Source organism: Phyllostomus hastatus, unplaced genomic scaffold, assembly GCF_019186645.2.
Source record: "Phyllostomus hastatus isolate PE091 unplaced genomic scaffold, TTU_PhHast_1.1 phas_contig_90, whole genome shotgun sequence".
Classification (NCBI taxonomy): domain Eukaryota; kingdom Metazoa; phylum Chordata; class Mammalia; order Chiroptera; family Phyllostomidae; genus Phyllostomus; species Phyllostomus hastatus.
This window is the reverse complement of record NW_025333984.1, coordinates 338,452-358,562: the sequence shown is the minus strand read 5'-3', so window position 1 is coordinate 358,562 and position 20,111 is coordinate 338,452. Positions and strand designations below refer to the sequence as shown.

The following is a 20,111-nucleotide window of genomic DNA, read 5'->3' as shown; positions in this document are numbered from 1 at the left end:
GAGTGTCCTCAGGTAAGGTGCCCATTCATGACACAAGAAGTAACCACTCAATTTTCAAAGAATACTCTACGGCCATTTTCTTCAGCAAGGAATTATGGTCCATGTAGTTTCCCTTGGAAGGAAATGGTGGAGATGGCAGAATCCATAATTTGCATATCTGGTCTAAGATATCTGTTAGCATAATGGCTGGGAAGAAGAGACAATTACAGCCCTACTGGATAGCCATTATGTCAGAATGTGCAGATGGTTATCTCTTTCAGCTTTTTCTAAAGCTAGTAGGCATATCCCCTGAATCACATAGAGTGTATGCAGGTCCATCCTTAACTTGAACTATGTAAGAGGACAGCCTCACCAAAACTTATTTTTTGATGGCAGGAAATGATGGTGGAGTATAAATGGTCTTTGCCACCTTGGGAGGCTGCCCAGCTCCTCCAGAGGGCCTCAGCAGAGCAGCTGTCAGCCTCTATGGTGGAGTAACTTTGGCACTGCTGAATGAATAGCCACATGTTATGTACCCTTCCTGAGGAACATGTTCCAACTTGTGTCCCATGCTATATTCGAGCTGTTGAAAGTAGACCCAGTAGGAACTAAGCATCTGCAGCATTAGGTGGCAACACCAGATTACTGCTTTTACTGAGTTGGGGCTTAGTGTGAAACAGGAGCTGAGCCTAGCACCAGAGACATAGAAATTCCTTCTCAAATTCCTCACTCTAGTGCCACTGTTCTTTCACTTAGGTTAGCTCCAAAAATAGTGTCCATGCTGGGCCACTATTGGCTTATGGGTATTGGGAGGAGAATCAGGCAAAAATATGGAATACAGCAGGCTAGATGAAATGACATCTTTTCTTTTTTTTGGTTAGGACTGGGGAAATACTGGTTACTTCATGTGAATGGAAAAACTGTGTCAAGAGTCTAGTGCCTGGTGGAAGAACAGGTAAGGTCTTCTGAGAAGAGCTCAAGCTTGAACTTAAAAGCAAATTTTCCAAAAACACAGGGCTCACCAGGATATTTCAAGTGGGGGGCTCTGTACATATCATTAACAAGAAAAATTCAACATCTTGTACATTTAGAACTGTGGGGAAGAGGGAGGTAGGCAATAGTGGACATCTGGCACTATAAAAGCTTGTGTTCCCTTATCAGGGCTTGTTACCAATATTTTTCCCTGCCCAGTATCTAAGAAGTCATTTTTGAGACAGACATCTGTTCAGCAATCTGAGAGCCCCAGACAGAAGACAGAGACATTCATTTTCCTTTACTCATAGTGCAGAGGCCAGGAGGGACTGAATTTGTGGCACTGTTCCATCCTGGCCCAGATTGCAGCTGATCTGGAAAGAACAACCAGGATGAAACTGAGGCACCATCCAAATGGCTTTGGATCACCAAGTGAGTCCCAAAAGCCAACTAGGAGAATACTTTGGAGCCTGAAACAGATGTAAGCCAAGAGGCCCTAATTGGAGGTCTGCCATTGATGAGGTTACAATGTGGTGTAGTGGAAGAGTACTCATCCAGGAATCAGGACATCTGGATTTTAGCCTACAACTAACTCACTACATGACCTTGAGCAAATCTGTTTCCTCTGAACTTCTCTGTCTCCTATTTGTGCAACTAAGACTGCAACTATATAAGTTAGGGGGTTTCTTCCAGCTGTGTCATTCTACGTTTTTTTTTCTCCCATGTATATTTATTTATTTATGTAACAATTTTTTATTGTTGTTCAAATACAGTTGTCTCCATTTTACCACACTTCCCCCACCCCACCCACCCTGACCACCTACCCTCCATCCTTCCTCCCCTTTGACTTTGTCCATGTGTCCTTTATACATGCTCCTTGATGACCCTTACCCTTCTTTTCCCTGTTATCCCCCTCTCACCTCCCTTCTGGTTACTGTCAGCTGTTCTTTATTTCAATGTCTCTGGTTATATTTTGCTTGTTTGTTTTGTTGATTAGGTTCCGCTTATAGGTGAGATCATATGGTATTTGTCTTTCACTGTCTGGCTTATTTCACTTAGCATAATGCTTTCCAGTTCTATCCATGCCGTTGTGAAGGGTAGGAGATCCTTCTTTCTTTCTGCTGCATAGAATTCCATTGTGTAAATGTACCATAGTTTTTTGATCCATTCATTTACTGATGGGCACCCAGGTTGCTTCCAACACTTGGTTATTATAAATTCTGCTGCTATGAACATTGGGGTGTGTAGGTTTTTTGAATTGGTGTTTCAGGATTCTTATGGTATAATCACAACAGTGGTATTGCTGGGTCCAAAGGCAGTTCCGTTTTTAGTTTTCTGAGGAAATTCCATACTGTTTTCCACAGTGGCTGCACCAGTCTGCATTCCCTCCAACAGTGCACTAGGGTCCCATTTTCTCCACAACCTCACCAGCACTTTTTGTTTGTTGCTTTGTTTATGATGCCCATTCTGAGCAGTGTGAAGTGGCATCTCACTGTGGTTTTAATTTGCATCTTTCTGATGGCTAGTGATGTTGAGCATCCTTTTATATATCCCTAGGCCCTGTGTATGTCCTCCTTGGAGTAGTGTCCGTTCAGGTCTTTTGCCCACTTTTGAATTGGATAGTTTGTCTTCCTGGAGTGGAGTCATGTGAGTTTTTATATATTTTGGAGATCAAACACTTATCAGAGGTATCATTGACAAATATATTTTCCCATACAGTTGGTTCCCTTTTCATTTTGCTGATGTTTCTTTAGCCATTCAGAAGCCTTTTAATTTGATGTAGTCCCATATGTTCATTCTTTCCTTTATATCCCTTGCTTATATCCCTTGCTCTAGGGGGCATATCACTGAAAACATTGCTGCATAGAATATCTGAAATTTTCTTGCCTGTGTATTCCTCTGGGACTTAATCTGTCATGACTTATATTTAAATCTTTAACCATCTTGAGTTTATTTTTGTGTATGGTGTAAGTTGGTGGTCAAGTTTCATTTATTTTTTTGCATGTAGCTGTCCAGATATCCCAACAACATTTATTGAAGAGGTTATTTTTACTCCATTTTGTGCTCCTTCCCCTTTGTCAAATATTAATTGAACATAGAGACTTGGGTTTATTTCTGGGCTCTCTACTCTGTTCCATTGATCTATGTGTCTGTTCTTATGCCAATGCCAAGCTATTTTGATGACAGTGGCCTTGTAATATAGTTTGATGTCAGGTATTGTGATCCTTTTTGCTCTGTTCTTCTTTCTCAAAATTATTGTGACTATTCAGGATCATTTATGGTTCCATATAAATTTTTGAAATGTTTGTTCTATATCTGTGAAATATGTCATTGGTATTTTAATAGGGATGGCATTGAATGTATAGATTGCTTTGGATGATATAAATTATTCCAATTCATGAACACTGTATATGCTTGTATTTATGTGTCTTCCTTAATTTCTTTCTTCAGAGTTGTGTAGTTTTCTGAGTACAGATCTTTTACCTCTTTGGTTAGGTTTATTCCTAGGTACTTTATTTTTCTTGTTGCTATAGCAAATGGGATTTTTTTCCTGATTTCTGTTTCTGATATTTCATTTTTTGGTGCAAAAAAAATGCTTTCAGTTTCTGAGTATTGACTGTCAATGTCGCCATTTTGCCAAAGTCACTTATTAGGTAGAGTAGCTTTTTGGCGGAGTCTATAGGATTTTCTATATACACTACCATGTTGCCTAAAACAATGACAGTTTTAGTTCCTCCTTTCCAATTTGGATGCCTTGTATTTGTTCATCTTGACAAATTACTGTTGCTAGGACTTCCAATACGATGTTTAATAGAAGTAGTGAAAGCAGACATCCTTGTCTTGTTCCTGGTCTTAGCGGGAAAGCTATTAGTTTTAGTCCATTGAATATGATGATGGCTCTAGGTTTTTCATATATGGCCATTATTATGTTGAGGTATGATCCTTCTACTCCCACTTTTCTATGTGTTTTTATCATAAATGTGTGTTGTACTTTGTCAAATGCTTTTTCTTCATCTATTGATATGCTCATGAAATATTTGTCTTTCCTTTTGTTTATGTGATTTATTATGTTTATTGATTTGTGAACATTGTATCATTCTTCCATTCCTGGAATTACTCCCACTTCATCATGGCATATGATCTTTTAAATGTATTGCTGGATGTGGTTTGCCAATATTTTGTTGAGGATTTTAGCATGTATGAGAAGAATAAGGGTTAGTTCTTCCTTAAATATTGTTTTGCAAAATTCTACTGTGAAATTGTCCAGTGCAGGGCTTTTGTGTGCTGGGAGTTTTTTTTATTGCTGCTTTGATTTCAACAGCTGTTATCAGTCTGTTCAGGCTTTCTGCTTCTCCTTGATTCAGTTTTGAAGATTATATATTTCTAGAAATTTGTTCATTTCACCCAGGTTTTCAAATTTCTTCGCATATACTTGTGCACAGTAATTTCTAAACAATCCTTTGCATATCTGTGGTATCAGTCATAATTTCTCCTATTTCATTTCTAATTTTGTTCATTTGGGTCCTCTCTCTGTTTTTTCTTGATGAGTCTGGTTAAAGGGTTGTCAATTTTGTTTATCTTTTCAAAGAAGCAACTCCTCGACTTATTGATCCTTTGATTTGTTATTTTTAGTCTCTGTGTTATTTAATTCTGCTCTGATCTTGATTATCTCCTTCCTTCTACTTGCTCTGGGCTTCATTTGCTTGTTGTTCCTCCAGTTCTTGTAGATGTAGGGTTAGGTTGTTTATTTGAAACATTTCTGTCTTTCTTTAGGTACACCTGTATCGCTATGAACTTCCCTGTCAGGACTGCCTTCACTGTGTCCCATAGGTTTTGTACTGTTGTGTGTTCATTTTCACTTGTTTCCAGAAATGTTTTGCTTTCTTCCTTGATCTCATTACTAACCCATTCATTGCTTAATAGCATGCTATTCAGTCTCCATGGATTTGAGTGTTTTTGAGTTTTTTCCCTTGAGGTTGGCTTCTAGGTTCAAGCCCTTGTGGTGTGAGAAAATGTTCGATATGATTTCTATTTTCTTGAATTTGTTGAGGCTTATTTTGTGCCCTCTCATGTGGTGTATCTTTGAAAATATTCCATGTGCATTTGAAAAGAATGTGTATTTTACTTCTTTTGGATGAAAGGTTCTACATAGATATCAGTTAAGTCCATTCGACCTAGTGTGCCATTCAGTTCCACATTATGCTTGTTGATGTTTTGTTTGGAAGAGATCCATGGTTGACAGTAGGGTGTTAAAATCCCCTACTATAATTGTGTTGCTGTGTATATCTTTCTTGAACTCCTTCAAGATTTTTCTTACATATTCGGGTGCTCCTATGTTGGGTGCATATATGTTTACAATATTTATGTCTTCTTGATGGATTCTTCCCTTGAGTATTATGAAGTATCCTTCTGTGTCTCTTTTTGTGGCCTTTGTTTTGAAGTCTATTTTGTCTCATATAAGCATTGCTACCCCGACTTTTGTTTTCTGTCCATTTGCTTGGAATATTTTTTCCAGCCCTTCACTTTCAGTCTATGTAAGTCTTTTGTTCTATGGTGGGTCTCTTGTAGGCAGCATATGTGTGAGTTTTGTTTTCTTATCCATTCAGCTACCCTGTGTCTTTTGCTTGGAGCATTTATTCTATTTACATTTAAGGTTATCATTGATAGGTAATTATTCATTGCCATTCTACCCTTTTTGTACCTGTGTTCCTCTTTCTTTTTTTGTTTCTGTTCTTAAAGCAGTCCCTTTAGTATATCTTGCAGTGCTGGTTTGGAGGAGGTATATTGTTTGAGCCTTTTGTTTTTTGTTTTGTTTTGTTTTTGTTTTTTGTCTGGGAAACTCCTTATTTTGCCTTCCATTCTAATTGAGAGCCTTGCTGGGTAGCAGGCTTGGTTGCAGGCCTTTCCTTTTCATTACTTGGAATATTTCTTGTAGTGTTTCTGATGAGAAGTTAGCTGCTAGCCTTATCAGGGCTCCCTTGTATGTTACTTCTTGCTTCTCTCTTGCTGCCTTTAAGATTCTCTCTTTGCCTTTGAATTTTGCCGTTTTAATTATGATGTTTGTTGGAGTGGGCCTCTTTGGGTTCCTCTGGGTTGGGGCCCTCCGTGTTTCCTGGATTTGTGTGACTTTTTCTCTCATCAAATTTGGGAAGTTTTCCATCAGCTTTTCAAATAGGTTTTCTATCCCGTGTTCCTCTTCTTCTCCTCCTGGTATCCCTGTTATATGGATATGATTACATTTCATGTTGTCCTGCAGTTCCATTAGTTGACCTTCATTCTCTTGAGTATTTTTTTCCTTTTCTTGCAGTTTCTGTCTGTTTCTTTCTATCTTGTTCTCCAGCTCTCTCCTTTGATCCTCTGTTTTATCTAGCCTGTTTTTGATTCCTTCTACTCTGTTCTTCAATTCAGAAATTGTATTCTTCATCCCCTATTGACTCTTTTTGATTGTTTATATGTCATTTTTCATGCTGATATAGTTTGCAGTAAGTTCCTCATAATTTCTCTGTAGTTTTTTTGTAATTCTCACTGTGCTCATTGAGCTTCCTTATAAACAGTGTTTTGAAATCAATATTTGATAGTTAACTTGTCTCTTAATTTAGCACTCTTTCTGAGGATTCCTCCTTTCCTTTCAGTTGGGGGTTGTTTCTTTGTCTTTCCATCATTTGTGTGACTCTTCTTGTTTGTTTCTGCTTCTTAAGTTGATCTGCTTTGACTCCCTCAGCTTGTGGTGTGATATTGTATGGTAGGAGACCTGGGAGATTCAGTGGTGCAGTCTCCTTGATCTCCTGAACCTAGTGCTCTTGGGATGCCCTTTATGCCCTTTATGTTGGCTCTCTGGTTGTAACTGGATTTTGACTGTTGTTAGATTGTTCTTTCATGGATCTTTCCCTGTCTCTGGTTGACTGAGGGTCACTCCACCCACCACATCTTGTATGCTGTTGTTCATGTGCTCCGTTTTTTTCTTTCTGGATCTGCTTCTGGTGATGTCAGATGTTGACCCCATCTGAGACTTCCAGGGATCTACTGTCTCAGCTGTCTCTTTCGGTTGTTAATCTAGTCATTCACTGTATGGTTTAAAGATAGGAAAGTTGGTGGTTAAGAGTATGTCTTGTAGGTATAATACCAAACCTAATGTATGTCAAGGAGAGCAGAATTACTGGTTTGACTTCTTGTGTGGGCTGGTTAGTTTATTGAAAAGTAAATAAACAAAAAAAAATCCTTTTTTTCTGGCTAGATATCCCACTTGATCTCAGCCAACAATCACGTTTAGCACAGGGAGGACTAGACAAGGGAGTGTGAAATACTTGATATAGGCCCTGTTCACTGCTGGACAACTGTTACTAAATAAAAATGGGGGTTCCACAGCCCACCATGACAAAAGGCAAACTCTAGAGCTAGAGAGTTGTGAGAAAGAAAAGAGGTTTTTATTCAGATACTGAACAATCTGGTTAAATAAGGAACTCCTTGTCTCGAAGCTCATCTCCTCTGTAAAACCCAGTCAAATCAGCTGTACTCAGCAAGACTAAAACAAGAGGCAGTGCCAAGAGTTTCTGTTTTGTTTTAAAGTACCATCCTTTGGAGCCCACAGGTGGTTGCTAAGTGGTCCTCTAGGTAGCTTAGCTTATTCCCAGCTGCTGTCCAGCTTGGCTCCCTACTGGAGGCTGCATGTGGGGCTGATGTTGCCATTGGCCATGCTCCTTCTTGGGCAGCAAGGTCCCATGCTCCCAGTTTGAAGAGTGTGCAAATGTACTTGAAAATGTTCCACCAAGTTGGGTGAAAGAAAGAGAGATTCCCTGCAAGAGTCCATGGGCCATGTGACTGCTATGATTACATGGTCCATGGAGAGGACAGGACAGTGCACTGTCGCAGTGCAGATCCCGAGCAGTAAGCAATGAACAAGGTAGAGTTTCTTTGTTCCCCTCAGTTTATATTAGCTTTGGGTGTGGGATGGACCAGGTGCTTTCTCAGAATGACCATTTAACTTCCTAAACCCATGTGCCTTGGGTGGGCCTACTTCCCAAGCAATCCCTTTTTCCCCTAACTACACTGACAGGTCTCTTTGGTCCAGCACCTTCCCTGCTGCCATTTTGGCTTCTTTGTGCATGTACCTGTCTTCCCCTGGTACCACCCCCAATCTGGTACCAGAAGGCAGTAGGAGGGCTTTTTCCTATATCCAATTATCTTGCTAGCCTTATATGTGCTCATTGTAAGAACCTCTTCCTGCTACCATCATTGACAATGGGGAAGACTCCCATGGTGTTCCATCAACTCAGTGCCTCCAATGCCTGTATGAAGCAAGTTGCCCACATTTGAGGCCCACAGGCAAACAGTGACCAAACCAAAAATCTAAATAAAGGGACCCTGGAAACTCAGCACAACCTCTCAGGTAGTTCCAAGGATGGCCTCAGTGGGAAGGTTAAGACATCTCCAGCCAGGAGTAGGACCTCTCCAACTGGGATGGAATGTCTACAAGGCACATGCTTGGTCCCCTGGGCAATGTGGCCTTGCATGTAGAAATGAAACTCAGTGACCTCATCATGCCCCAAGCATTTCATGAAAGTATTGTCTGATGCACACCATGCCCTCAGTGCTCAAACCTCTGATCTCCATCCCCAAGGAGCAAGGGTCAGCACACAAGTGGCTCCCGGGAATGGATCCCGGGTTCCATTCCCATGGCCTAGATCCATCTCCCCCAAAGGCCCCTCCTATTCTCTGCTCTCAGCCCACTCCCAGCAGTCCAAACAGGTTGTCTATTGATACCACAACCACCTTGAAACCCAGCCCTTCTTGGTATCGGTCAGCAGGGGTCAGCTTCCTCAAGGTAGGACATGATTTGCATTATAATTATAATTTTAAAAACATCCTCCTTCATTCCTGGTTGGTGTGGCTCAGTGGATTGAGTGCTGGCCTGAAAACCAAGGGGTCACCAGTTCAATTCCCAATCAGGGCACATGCCTGAGTTGTGGGCCAGGTCCCTGGTTGGGGGTGTCAGAGAGGCAACCACACATTGATGTTTCTCTTCCTCTCTTTCTCCCTCCCTTCCTATCTATCTATTTTCTCCCTCCCTTCCTATCTATCTATCTATCTATCACCTATCTATCTATCTATCTATAAATAAATCTTTTTAAAAAGATCTTCCTTCAACTTCCTACAAATCATAGGCAGAAGATGATGGGTCTTAGTTCAGGCTATGCATTGATCAGCCATATAGAGAGCCATGTGCTGAGAGCCAGCACTGACCCTCAATAAATTTGGGAAGTAGCCTAGGCTTCTCTTGGTTGCCCCCTGGCAGAACCCAATTTGCTGTTTGTCATTTGCCCCTTTTCTCTATCCATCATGACCTAGAATCATTGTTCTTAGCCTTCATACAGGAAAACCATTGGATGAACTAATCCCAATAAGAAATCAGGCGATTATTCACTAAGTACTGATAGCCCACACTTTAGAGGACTTGCATTTTAACAGGGGGATAAGTACACATCCTAGAGCTTTCCTAGTGCCCCTCAAATCTTGTGCTACTCTGAAGACTGATGTATTAGTAAAAAGATATTATGAAAGAGATGTTGGCATTAAGGCTGTCACAGATCAGCCCTGGCTGGTGTAGCTCAGTGGACTGAGTGCAGGCTGCGAACCAAGGCATCGCAGATTCGATTCCCAGTCAGGGCACATGCCTGTGTTGCAGGCCATGGCCCCCAGCAACCGCACAGTGATGTTTTTCTCTCTTTCTCCCTCCCTTCCCTCTCTAAAAATAAATACATAAAAATCTTTAAAAAAAGGACCAACTTTCCTCGTGTTTCCAAAATATCCCTTATTTAAAAAAAAAAAAAGGCTGTTACAGATCAATCATGGAAGGAGCAAATTCAAAGTCACTTGAAATGCCCATGGAAAAGGTGTGCTATTGTTTCCTCATCTAAAAGCATCTGTAAACTTTTTGTCAAACCCAAACTCTCCATTTACCTATATCAAGGGTAGAAAACATCTTTGGACCATGAATAGAGTCCATCTTAGGGTAAGATTTAAGAGCTTCTGGGAAGTTCATTGATCAAAAATATGATATGGCTGCTTTGGCTGGATAGAATATGTCTTTTTCCTTATAATTCTATGACAAAAAGTGATGTAATAGAAAGATCCCTGGCCTTGAGTTTGTATCTTAAAGGAATCTACTTAACCTATTTAATCTTCAATTTCTTAATTCATACAATGAGGGGAATAATAGTACTTACCTCATAAGTTTGCTTGAGGTTTAAATGATATAATGCATATATAAAGCACATAGCACAATGTCTGGCACATTGTAATTCTCAATACATAGTAGCTATTATTAGTTTTCGTGAGGTCTCATAGTGGAAACCTTGGAGCTGTGTGTTAGCTCTGGGTACCTGAAGGTAAGTCTGTAGACTATTGAAACTACTTATTTTGAGGAAAGAACCATTGGTAGACAGGTGCAAAACTGCATAGCAATAAAACCTTTAAATTGAGGAAGCAAAACCATGCTCTAAGGAAGCATCATCAGCATCATCACCAGCAGCCACTGACACCACCAACACCTGAAAATGGGCAACAAGCCAGCAGCCAAAATGAAGGCTTGATTTTTGGCCTGAAGAATTTTAGGAAACCATAACAGAAGCCTTTCACCAAGTGAAGCTGGCTCTTTGTGGGCAATCTTCCTCCTGATGTCACCAAGGAGGAAATGAGGAAAGTATTTGAGAAATACAGAAAGGCAGGTAAAGCCCTCATTTATAAGGAAAAGAACTTTGGCTTTATCCACTTGGAAACACAAACGCTAGTGGAAATTGCTCAAGTGAATCTGGACAACATGCCACATCATGGAGAGCAGCTGTGTGTTTTATCTGTAATAGTACATCCTTTACAGCGCAGAACTTTCTGTATGTGATGAGCAAACTGCTGGAGGAAGACTTTCTATGTTTGGCCAGGTGGAGAGGTCTGTAGTCATTGTGGATTATCAAGGAAGGCTCTCAGGAAAAGGCATTGATGAGTTCTTGGGGAAGCCAGCTGTTCAGAAAGCTCTGTACAGATGCAGTGAAGGGTCCTGCTTGCTAACTACATTACTCAGGCTGAGGCTGGGGAGCCAGCCTATGGACCAGTTAGATGATGAAAAAGGATTTCCAGAAAAGCTGGTTATAAAGAACCAGCAATTTCTCAGGGAGGAAGAGCAGCTATCTAAATTTGCACAGCCTGGCTCCTTTGAGTATGAGTATGCCATGTATTGGAAGGCTGTCACTGAAAGGGAGAAATAACAGCAGGACCAAGTGGACCGCAACGTCAAGGAAGCTTGTGACAAACGAGATGGAGATGGAGGCTACTTGTCATAAGTACCAGGTCATGCTAATGAGACAGGATCTTCCCATTCTCTCTTTGTCAAATGTGGTGGTATTACATGATACCCTGATATTAATCATTCAGGCAGCTGTCATACTGCATTAATTGCAAAGGAGCTGGATTCTATACAAGGTATTTCCAAAGGTTCATTACTAAATAGTCATCCAGCAGTTCTTTGAAAGGTTGCATTAGTGACAAGGACACTAAATCCTTCTATGTGTTACTGCTCTAAGAAAGGACAACTGGAAATTACACTATGTTTTTTTTCCTATTTTCTTTCCAGAAGAGAGAATGTGTAGTTACTCGCTTGGGCCATTCCCATCCTTTCCTTGATGTTTTCAGTCTTTGAAGGTATTTGTTTTCTTGCACTCAAAATCTTACACAATTTCTTTCTTTATTTCTTCTTCCTTTTAAATTTTGTACTGTTGTTCAATTAAACTTGTCCCCATCCCCCCCCATTATAGTCCCTTGCCCTATGCGCCCTCCATCTCCCATATTCAATCCTCTACCCTGGTTGTTTTTGTCCTTGGATCCTTTATACACGTTCCTTTCTTTGTGAAAACAATGAAAGTATTCATCAGTATTCATCCATATCTTCTGAATGAATACTAAATAAAAATGAATATGTCATTGGAAGGCCATCCTTGTATAAAGTATCCAGAATTAAAGTGAGTTTACTGACCTTTAACCTCTAACCCAAGTTCCAATCTCATATGTCAAACGACTTGGAGATCATCTTTACTTGAATGTTCCACCATTACCTCAAAATTCCTTATATCCAAAACCAAATGTTTCACACTTGTTCCAAACCATCTCCTCTTCCCACTTTTTAAAAAATTTCAGTTGAGGACACTACCACAACCCCATTATTTAGGCTTAGAATCCTTGGAGTCATCCTGGATTCCTTTCTTTCCTTCATCTGCCCATTCATAAATGACTAAGTCCTGGTTGTTCTGCCTTTGACTTGCCTTTGAATTGGCATTTGATTTGCCTCTGCCTCTTTATTTCCACTGCCACTATCTCAGTTCTGGTTCTTATCATACCATGGCTGGATTCCTACAAGGGCTCACTCACTGGTTTGATTTCATTCTATCCATCTTGTTGGTCACTGACAGATTAATCTTCCTACAAGCCTGCTTTCAGCATGTCACATCTCTGCTCAAAATTCTACAAGAGTGGCCTATTGCTTATTATATCAAGTCTAAATAAACCTATCATTCAAGTGCTTTCTATTATTGCATAACATAAACCCCCTGTTCCAGCCAGAGTTCCAGCATCACTGTGTCAGTATAAACCACAAAGCATACCTGTTCTTGCTTCTAGTCCTTTGTGTTCATGTCCTCTTCTATCTCCTCTGATTTTCAAGCCATTCCATCTTTTAGGGCCTATGTTAATTCCCAGTTCCACCATTAAGCTCTCCTTGATTTCTCTGGCATACACAGAGTACTTCCTATATCTGTTGCCTACACCATTGATTTTCAACCAGTGTGCCATAAGAGGCACAGTGGTGTGCTACAAGAATTTTTAAAACATGAAATACCTTACTATATAGTCAGGGACACTAGCATCTTTTCCCTTAGATTGCCAAATTAGAAAATGATGACTGACAACACAATAGCTGTCCAGTGTGAATAAATCAAAATTACACTTTTTTGTCAGATTGGCAAAAAATAGATTTTTTGGCATGATACAGAATTTTAGTAATTCAGTTATATGTGCCATGAGATAAAAAATGGTGGAAAATTGCTGGCCTACTACAATATTTAGTAACTAATCAGATGGTATAAATGAAAAAACACTAACAGAATCAGGAGACCTGGGTGCAACTCCTGGCCTTGCCTATGACTTTAATGGGTGACATTCAGCAAGTTCCTTCTATTCTCTGGGCTCTGGGCTCCTAAGTAAAATAAGTTAAACCACAATAATATTTCTCAAACACCATCCATTTGCACAGTGCCTTCATGTAAATTTCATCTGCAATCTGTCTCAATGTTTACTTAAACTTTATCTTACTTTTTCATTTAAATACATTTTATTGTGGTAAAATATACAGAAGATAAAATTTACCATTTTAAACATTTTAAAGTGTACAGTTCAGTGACATTAAGTACATATACAATGTCAGGCAGTCATCACCACCACCACTGTCCATCTCTAGAACACTTCCCATCTTGCAAAACTGAAAGTTCATACACATTAAACAGCATTTTTCCATTCTCCACTTCTCAAATCCCCAGTAACCACCATTCTACTCTCTGCCTCTCTGAATTTGACTACTCTGGGTATTTCATATAAGTAAAATCATGTAGTATTTGTTCTTTTGTGATTGGCTCATTTCACTTAGCATCATGCTTTCAAGGTTCATCCATGTTATTGCATGTGTCAGAATTAAATGCATTTTAAATAAAAGGAATGTATATCAGTGAACTGGTAGGTATATGAAATGGCTATATTATTTCTAATATACATTAAAACAAATATTTAAAAGTAAAGTTTGTGTATCTCAATCCCATCACTAGTGCATCCCCCACTCTTTGGGAAAATGACCTGATTGTCTTCATAGGCCTGTCAAATCTTAAATATATATGGATCAACTGGAACAGTGGTTTTCAGTCATGGCTGATTATCAGAATTCATCAAGTGGCTTTGAGAAATACCTGGGCCCTATCCAAGATCTACTGAATCAGATTTTCTGGAGATGGTGTTTGTGATGATCCACCAAGTTTAGAGCCACTGCTCCATGACTGACTTGAGGGCAGGACTCCAGGTCTATGCCTCTTTCATATTTCTGATAGCACAGTGCTGATCACAGAGGTCAAACTGAAAAATATTATATTGACTGATAAATTGAGAATTTCCAGAAATAAGGGGACACAAGATTTTAAGTCATTTTTTTCCTTTTCAGTAGTGTTTCTCCCACCACATATGTTCCTCTGTAAAATAATAGTAATGAGAGACACAGACCAGATTTGAGGTCAGAACACAGCGGAGAGTCAGTAAAAGCATAAACAGAGGGAAGTGTTGGGAGTGTGCAGAAGTATGCAGGAACTGGCCTGCCTGCAGGGAACCTAGGGACCAGTGGCTTGGGCTTTCTAGGCAGACTGGGAGCAGAAGACCTGGGCTTTCTAGGTGGACCACCACCATTGCCCAGCCCAGCACTGCACTGTTAGGTGCACAGTCAGGGCAGCTGTAGATCAGCTCAGAACCCATGAGCTACGGGCAGTGAGAGAAGGCCTGGGAGGTGTGGGCTTTAAAAACAGTACAGTGGGAACAGGAGGCCAGAGGCTGAAGACCTCTGGAGGGAGCAGCGACAGCATGCTGTCACTACCTTGTATTATACTGTAGCTGAGGAGATCTTCCCAATGCCATCCAGGAAAGATTCAGAGAGAAACTCTATCTAAAGTTGTTGGAAGCCCTGTAAGGAGGTGGTCATCCCTGACCATGAGAAACTGTGTAATTTTGGGGGAGAGGGAGCATATGGAGAACAGGACTCCTAGGGACCTGCACTACAGTGTGGGAACCATAGAGAAAGTCTTTTAAAAGGGGAGCTGAGGCATACCTGAGACTTGGAAGGGACCCAGGTGTGAAGGCGTGTGCATGGGTGGGATGCAGCAGCTTTGCTAACCAAAAAACTCAGAGGTGGAGAATACATTGAAGTATTGGGAGGACCTGACCCACCATGGCTCCCAGGCAGAGGGCAGAGCAGAGTGGGGAATTCAGGCCAAACCTCCTGCTAGAGAGTGGCAGGCTTGGGTCTGGAATGCAGGAACTCAATGCCTGAGATTTGCTCCAGTCAGCAGGAGCCTTTCACAGACAGGTGAACCAATCCCCACCTATGGGATTACAGGCTCAGCAGAGCTGCAAGGTCAGGTCCAGGAGTTTCCTGCTCTGTACAATTTCTCAGGGGAAAGAAGAAAATGCCTTTCACCAGACACTACGTGCTATACAGCTCCTCTGCTCCGGAAGAGCAGAGAAAATGGAGACAGGTGCAACAAGATGCTATCTTCTCTCCTGCAAAGCTGTTTAACATTCATTTCATATCCTTCAAGTTTGGGCATAATATAGCACCAGATTTTACAATATAGTTTATTTCAAATCTCATATATTATTCTTCCTTTCTCTTAACCCATACTACCTCATCCCTCCCCCTTCATATTTTTGTTTTAAATTCTATTTTCTCTCTTGCTACAACTTATTTCTATTCTGCACTATTACTATTGCTCCCCCCTCCAGCCACTCAAAACCATTTGTGATTGTCATTAGTCATCTCACATTCCATCTCCTGTTCTTAAAATGCCTTTGTTTTCTCTCCATCTTTATCAGTCTTTGCTCATGGGCTGTAGATAAGGTGGCCATTGTTATAGTTCTTCAATATTATTTCTAGATAGTGACTGTCTTTGTATTTCAAATCTCAAACTTCACTGTTCCCCTCTCTTACTCCACTTTGCCTTCTTCTCACCCTTCCCTTTTTGCATTTGAAATGTTAATTTTGCCCTTTCTTAGTCAGGTTTTCATCCTCACTCTTAGTATTCCTTCTCCCTCTATCCTCTCAAAATATCTTCTGTTTCTCCTAGACATCTCTCAAGTTCTTCTTTTTTAACTTGTGCTCTCTTATTCTCATTCCACCTATATAAATCTTAGCTCATTGGTTGTGGATATCTCTGTGGTAGAGATTTTTCTGCAATTAGGGGTATATTATAGTTATAGTTATAGTTTTATAGTTGTAGTTATATATTTATGGTTGTCTCTTTTTACTCTCACTAGATATAAAGAAATATATATTTTTCTTTAAATTTTGGTTTATTTTGACACTACACATGTCTCTCTTACTCCATTCCACCTCCCCTCCACTGTTGTTTTTAGTTATGAAGTAAATTTAATTTTCTTTCATGCTTTTCCTTGTCTCTACTCCCTACTATTATTGCCCCTCCCTGTACCCTTGCAAAATCTCTTTTCGGTCAGTTAGTCATCTCATATTCATTTTTCCTTTCTTATAAAAGTCTTAATCTCTTTACACCTTTATTAATTTTGGCACATTGGCTATTGACGATGTAATTGTGGGTAGGGGATATCTTTGCAGGTGTGGGTATGTTTCTTGGGCTGTTTGAGTTTTGTTCTGGCAGCACCTGTACAACAATATACAAGATGTGGAAGGTGAGTGATTCTCAGTCAGTCAGCCAGAGGGAAGAATCCACCAAAAAGTAACCCAATAACAACCAAAACCTAGTTAATAACACATACAAGGCATAAAGGGCAGTGCAAGAGCATAAATTTCAGGTGATCTGAGAGATTACACCACTGAATCACACAGGTCTCCTACCAAAGAAGCTCACACCATGAAGACAAGAGTCAAAACAGATTAATACAAGCAGAAAAAAAAGAAGAGTCACCTAAAATGGGAAGACAAAGAAACAACCCCCAACCAAAAGGAAATGAGGAATCCCCAGAAACACTTTTAAACAAAATTGAGGCAATCAAACTATCATATATCAAACAATGAGTTCAAAATAATGATTATAAGGACACTCAAGGAGCTCAGTGAGAACTTCAAAGAACTCCACAGAAGCTTCAAGGAACTTACTGGAACTACACCAGCATGAGAAAGGACATAGAAACTATCAATAAGAGCCAAGAGAAAATTAAAAAAAAAAACACCACAACATCTGAAATGAAAAAAAAAAACAGTAGAAGGAATTAGAAGCAGGTTAGATGAAGCAGAGGATCAAATCAGCAAGTTGGAGGATGAAGTAGAAAAATATTCCTAGACAGAGCAAAACAATGAAAAAAGAGTCAAAAATAATTAAGAGGGGTTAAGGGAGCTGCAGGACAAAAAGAAAAATAATAATATACATGTAATAGGGATACCAGAAGGAGAAAAAGAGGAGCAAGAGATAGAAAACCTGTTGGAAAAAGTAATGAAGGAAAACTCCCCTAACTTGATGAGAGAAAAAGTCACACAAGTCCAGGAAGCATAGAGGGCCCCAATCCAGAGGAGCCCAAACAGACTCAATCCAAGACACATCATAATTAAAATGGCAAAATTCAAAAGCAAAGAGAGAATCTTAAAGGCAGCAAGGGAGAAATGGGAAGTAACACACAAGGGAGCCCCAATAAGGCTAGCAGCTAACTTCTCAATGGAAACACTACAAGCCAGATGGATATAGCAAGAAATATTCCAAGTAATAAAAAGCAAAGGTGTGTAACCAACACTACTCTACCCTGCAAGGATCTTAATTAAAATGGAATGTGAAATAAGAAGTTTCCCAGACAAAAGAAAGATGAAAGAATACACCTCCACAAAACCAGCATTGCAAGACATGCTAAAGGGACTGCTTTAAGAAGATGAAGAAAAAGAGAGTTCCAAGGTGGCAGAGGAGTGAGTACAAGTTACACTAACCTCCTCCCAGGACCAATCTGAAATTACAATTAAATTGTGGAGAAATCATCCAGAACAAACAACTGAACAATAGCAAGAAAGAAGCTTTATAACCACAGACAAACAGAAGAAAGTTTCAACACCAAGTGACTGGAAGGGAGTGCAGTGGAGACAAGAGAGAGCTGGCTGGGGGCCCATGGGCAGCAGCTGCAGTGCTGGAGGGATATTCAGTGGCTGGATGGATCCCTCTGAGAAGTGTGGAGTCTAAACCCTCAGATGGGATCCCCAGCCTAGAGCACCAGAGCCCAAAAAGTACACAGATAACATCCAGCTGAGAAAAGCGGCAGGGCAGCAGAGACAGACAGCTGGAGACACAAGAGCTATTTAAAAGGCCAGCACACAAATTGTCATTTGCAGCCAGTTACCCTGGGCTCTGGTAAAGGGGGGAGGGGAAAGAATGGACTAGAGATGCTTGAGGAGAGACTGTGGAAGAGGCTTTGGGGAGAGAACTGAGAGAGTAGCCACCAGGAATTCTGGTGCTGAGTCATCCCCCACACTGCAGCAGCTATTCTGCTCAGGCAGACCACTCCCCTCTGAGCAGCAGCAGCCTGAGGGGAAACAATAGCCCCACCCCCAGGAGGGACTCTGCTCCACCCTGTAGTGCTTCAGCTTGACTGCTGAGCAAAGAGTGACTAGATTAACAACTGAAGGAGTCAGCCAAAGACAGTAGATCCCTGGAAGTCTGGAACAGGCTGCCTAAGGTCAGACAGTGTCACCATCTGACATCAACAGAGGTGGATCCAGAAAGGAAAAAACAGTGGTAAATACTAGACGCTAACGAGATGAAATCCACTGTGGTCTTCTCCATGATTTGCAATGTTTTCTTTACTGCATGGCTTTTTAACATTAATTTCTTCTTCAATTTTGTGCATATTGTTATGAGACTTTATATTATAGTTTATTTCAATTCTTGTATTTTCTTCTTCCCTTCTCTTACTTCATTTTACTTTCTTCTTTCCTCATTATTTTTGTTTTAAATTTTGTTTTCTCTCTTGCTACAACTTGTTTCCTTCTACACTCTATTTCTACCCTGTCCATCCTCTCAAAACCAATTTTCTTATAAACAGTCATCTCACATTCTTTTTCTCATTCTTAAAATACCCACATTCTCTCTCCATCTTCAGCAATCTTTGCTCATTGGCTGTGGATAGGGTTGTTGCTGTTGCATTTTTTCAATTTTATCTCTAGATCTTCACTATTTTTGTATTTCAAATCTCAAATTTTACCATTCCCTTCTCATCCTGTTCTTTTCACCACAAATTTTATATTTTTCCTGTCTTAGCTTGGTTTCCATTTCTCACTCTGAGTATACCCTCTCCCTATATCATCTCAAAATCACTTCCAATTCCTCTAGACATTTCTTAAGCTTTTCTTTCTTTTTTCCCCACTCTTATTCCCATCCCACCTATTCTAATTGTAGTTCATTTGTTGTTGATAGTGCTGTGGTGGATCTTTTACTCCAGTTTGGTGCCTGTTTCTTTATTATTTATATATTTTTCCTTTTTCTTTCTCTCTTTTACTTTATTTTTTAAAATTTCTGTTTAAACCTAATACTATATGTTTCCCTTATCTTACTCCATTCTGCCTTGTTCATTACTTTTTATCTCTCATGTAAATTTTACTTTCTCTCTTTGCATTGGTCTAATTCCCTACTCTTATTAGTCATCCTTCCTCTACCCTCTCAAAATCACTTTTCTTCCAATAGGTCATCTATTTTCACTCTCTTTTCTTACAATACTCTTAATCTATTCACACCCTTATTAATACTGGTAAATTTGCTGTTGATAGTGGGATTTTAGGTGGGACTTATTTTTGCAGGTGTGAGTTTGCTTCCTGGGCTTTGTGATTTTGTTCTGGCAGCATCTGCACAACAGCATACAAGACATGGTGGGTAGAGTGACCCTCAGACAACCAGCCAGAGGGAAAGACACACTAAAGAATAACCCAACAACAGTCAAAATCCAATTAGATCCAGAGAACCACAAAAATGGCATAAGGGGATTCCAAACAGCATCAAGTTCAGGAGATCGAGGAGACTACACCACTGAATCACACAGGTCAGATACCATAGAAGTTCATACCACAAACACAGGAAGTCAAAACAGATCAATTTCATAAGCAGAAGCAAACAAGGGACTGTCAAAAAATGGAAAGACAAACAACCCTCAATTGAAAGTAAAGCAGCAATTTCCAGAAGAGTGGTAAAGAATAGAGGCAAGTAAACTATCAGATATTGATTTCAAAACACTGTTTATAAGGAAGCTCAATGAGCACAGTGAGAATTACAAAAAACTACAGAGAAATTATGAGGAACTACAGAGAAATTATGAGGAACTTACTGCAAACTATATCAGCATGAAAAATGACATATAAACAATCAAAA

At 40.1% G+C, this 20,111-nt stretch overlaps 1 protein-coding gene and 1 pseudogene across 1 annotated transcript in view; one reads left to right on the top strand and one right to left on the bottom strand.

Annotated features, from left to right (window-relative positions):
* The window catches only part of PABIR2 (PABIR family member 2), a 302,302-nt gene that overhangs the window by 155,101 nt on the left and 127,090 nt on the right, over positions 1 to 20,111 (bottom strand). The gene's annotated exons all lie outside the window — the stretch shown is intronic.
* Positions 8,531 to 11,397, top strand: LOC123827713 (annotated as a pseudogene).